Here is a 3,956-nt window from a genome sequence, read left to right as displayed (position 1 = left end):
TGGACTTCATCAAAATCAGAAAATTTACTGCTTCAAATGACATCATCAAGAAGTGAAAAGACAACTCAGAAGGGGAGAAAATTTCACAAGTCAAATATTTGATAAGGGAGTGGTATTCAAAATATATCAACTCTTACACCCAGATAATAAAAAGATAAATAATCAATTTTTAATGGACAAAGAATTTGAATAAACATTTCTCAAAAGAAGGTGTTACTGGGAGATCCAGGATTGCAACAGTAATCATATTAAAAGATGCCCAAGATTAGCCATCAAAACCTCAAATGTCACTCACTAGAATGACTAGAATAAAAAAGATCATGAGTGCTGGCAAGGATGTTGACAAATCAGTAACCTCATACATTGCTGCTAGGAATGTAAAATTGTGCAGCCGCTTTGGAAAATAGTCTGGTGGTTCCTCAAAGGGTTAAAAAATAGTTACCATATGACCCAGCAATTGCACTTCTAGGTATATACCCAAGATAAATGAAATTTAACATAGATTTCCACATAAAAACGTATACGTGAATGTTCACAGCAACATCATTCATCAGAGCCAAAAAGTGAAATCAACCCAAATCTTCATCAACTGATGAATAGATAAATAAAATGTGGTAATAGCCATACAATGGAATAAACTATTATCCAGAAATAAAAAGAAATGAAGTGCTGACATATGCTACAACATGGATGAACCTTTAAAACATTACGCCAAGTAAAAGAAGCCAGTTCAAAAAGACCACATATTGTATAATTTCAGTTATATGAAAGATGTAAAATAGGCAAATCAGAAAGTAGGTTAGTGGTTGCCTAGGACTGGGAGATATGGGGAATTACTCTGAATGAGCATGGGGTTTATTTTTAGGGCAATTAAAATGTTCTAAATGATATAGTGGTGATGATTTCACAATTTTATAAATATATAAAAACAAATTGTACACTGCAAATGGGTGAATTTTATGGCATGTAAACCATTTTTCATAAAGACATTTTTTAAATATTTAAAAATATAGCTTTTTTGTACTAAAAATAATGTATGTTCATTATAGAATGTTGCATAAAACACAAGTACAAAAGCAAAAACAAAAAATGCCTACAATCCTATCATGCAGAGGTTACCAGCAATTACCGTTCATATTATGATAATAATAATAATAATACATCCTATCATTTACATCTCCATATAGTTAAACAACTTGGGCTCATGCTACACATACAAGCTACTATTTTGCTTTTTAAAATTTTAACATGATAGTGTGGGTATTTTCCCAAGTCACTAAAAATTTAAATAAATACTCTTAACGGTTGTAAATATTTACGGCTAGTTACTGGGAGATCCAGGATTGCAATAGTGTTTTGAATGCTTTGATTAATTGCCAGGCCCATACAGACTAGACCTGAAAGGTAACTGCCCAACCTTTGCATGAAGTCAGACTCCCTTAATACTTCTTGTATAGAGGCTGTATTACCTTGGCCAATTATTCACCTCTCTGGACTTCTGTTTCCTCACCCCTACATGCTGTGATTGGTAGATGATGGCTAAAGTCCCTGCCAGAGCTAACCCTCCGAAGAAGTCTTAGTAAGGGTCTCTAAGTCAGAGATACAGGTAAGTAGACGGAATTAGCTCACCGTGCAAGTTTATTCATCACCATCCCTTCCTTCTTGATGGAGAGGCAGGTGAGGTCACACGTGGCAGAATAAATCAATGACCTCTGCCTGAAGCTACGGATACTTTAACATGAGGAACTTAAGGCCCACGAGTCAACCACACAGTGGAATGTGCCCAAGCCTTTGTTAATAATTAGACCAGAGTTCAAGTCCTGGGTTCTAAGACTGCCAGCTGTTTAGCCTTTGGTAAATACTTTAACCTTCTCTCAGCCTTGGTTTCCTTCTCTGCTAAATAGTGTAATATTAGCATCTAACTCAGAGGTCATTGTGGGGTTAAATACCTTATGCAAAAGTACCTGGGTCCCCCCAGCATATGGTATGTGTTCAGCAAGTACCTGTTCTTTTTTTAACATGCTTTTTTTTTTTTTTTTTTTTTTTCAAATTCCTGACTTGAAAAAGTTTAGATGGTTTAGAAGTAACAGAATAGCTACACGAAAATGTATCCATCAAATTTTCTCTGGAGGACTCTATTAAGGTTCCCCACAATGTAGACAGCCTTTGATATGGCAACTTAAAGACAGGCCAGGATTTATGAGTGGGAGCAGTGACTCCATTTCTTGCCTCCTTGCTTATTACACAGGGACTCCCTTTCTCTGAACTTACATGACTTAGATCTATTCATGCAGTCTACAGTCTTAGATCTGTAAGTGCAGTGTGGTATATGTATAAGAAAAATGAAGTGCATGAACTTTAGATTCAGAAAGAATGGGTTTGAATCCTAATACTTGTGCTTGTTATCTATGTCCTTAGCCAAATTATTTAACTTGTCAGTTTTCTCATATAGAAGGGGGACAGTAATAACAATTACAATGGAGGTAAAGATTAAAATGACAAGTGTAAAGTGCCAGGCACACAGTGAGAGGCTAATAAATGGGCACTATGACTACTCAGCCTGCCGTGTCATAAAGCTGATGCTCTGTGCAGAGGAAAAGAAGCCTCATCAATAGTAAGAGTCACATCTATCAGGAGAAAACTGTCAGTCCCTGAAGCATGTTCTTTTTTCAAACCCAAAGAGACTCCACTTCACCACCTTATCTTGCCCAAGGCTCCAAGCGTATGTTCCTGATGCTTCTTTAAATCCCCAAAGTGCCAAGGCATGCCTGATATATTTGACATTCAGTAAATATTAATGAATGGTGACTTTTTTGTGGTGACATGCACCCCACTTTCACTGTTCCTTTTGGATTTGCACTTACTTGGGTACTTGTGGATGATTCTGAAGAGCTGGTTGTTCACATCTGTCTCTGTTATGTGACAGACATATTTCTCATTTAACTTGACAGGGTATTTCAGGATGGAGAACACCCTGCAGAAGCCATTCATCTGCTCCTCCAGGATTTCCATGCTGCTGTGGTTGCTCAGGTCCCTCCCTGCCCGGTCCAGCCATGTCACAATGGGCGTGAGGTACCAGTCCTTTTAAGATGCATGTGGCCACATCCTCATCATCAATCCTGTCAAATTGCACCTGGGGCATTTCAGAGTCTGATTGGAAAAAATAACAAAACAATTAGTTCCTCTTTTATTTCAGCCCCAAGAGGCTCAGGCTAGCAGAAAACGTGCTCTCGTTTTTTACATTAACCCCTTAAGTAGGCAACATACCTTGAGGTTCACTGTAGTTAAAATTTTGATCCAAGCATAGTAAGAGAAGAACAGGATACATGTATGCTCCTGCCTTTCAGTTCTTATCTATCACTACTGTCTTTATTTTTTGGAAACTTCCCCTCTTTGAGTGGATTCATTCCAGATTCTCCACTGAACTCCAGATACTCTGCTGAGAAACACAGAAGATAACAAATTATTCTTACCACCACCACCTTCTCATGTCTTCCAACTCTTATCCTGGAGGAATTCTGCCATGCCTTCCCCAGTCCCCGAAAGTCTCTGGTGGGGAAAAAGCTCTTCATGCAATCCTTTGAAGGGTATAGACCCCTGGATCACTACGGAGATCCGCTGATCCAGTCCAACCTACATTTTAATAGTGAGAAAAAGTGAAGCCTAGAAACGCTAAATGAGTTGCCCAAAGTCATCCAAAATTAGAATATGGGCCTCCTGACTCCCAAGGCAGGGCTCTTCTCACTAAACCACATGTCATATCTCAGTGTTTTCATGTAAGACTGTTATGTTATATCATATTTTGATTTTTCAGTGTTACAACTTGTTTGTAGACTTTTTGATAGACCAATGCTTGTTGTTGTTATAGTTGTTGTTGTTGTTGTTAATGTTTTGTTTGTTTGTGTGAATGAATGATGTATATAGGTATAGATACAGCATCTTTTGCTCAGGGCAAT

General features: G+C 37.8%; 1 long non-coding RNA gene across 1 annotated transcript; it reads right to left on the bottom strand.

Annotated features, from left to right (window-relative positions):
- Nucleotides 1–951: 951 nt before the first annotated feature.
- LOC140709820 (uncharacterized) lies at nucleotides 952–3,337 on the bottom strand. The gene is made up of 2 exons (XR_012090536.1): nucleotides 3,268–3,337; nucleotides 952–3,150 (listed from the first exon to the last, which is right to left on the bottom strand). It is a non-coding gene; the product is annotated as an uncharacterized lncRNA (long non-coding RNA).
- Nucleotides 3,338–3,956: the final 619 nt, after the last annotated feature.

This window comes from Chlorocebus sabaeus, chromosome 22, assembly GCF_047675955.1.
Source record: "Chlorocebus sabaeus isolate Y175 chromosome 22, mChlSab1.0.hap1, whole genome shotgun sequence".
Classification (NCBI taxonomy): domain Eukaryota; kingdom Metazoa; phylum Chordata; class Mammalia; order Primates; family Cercopithecidae; genus Chlorocebus; species Chlorocebus sabaeus.
This window is presented reverse-complemented; position numbering and strand designations above follow the sequence as displayed.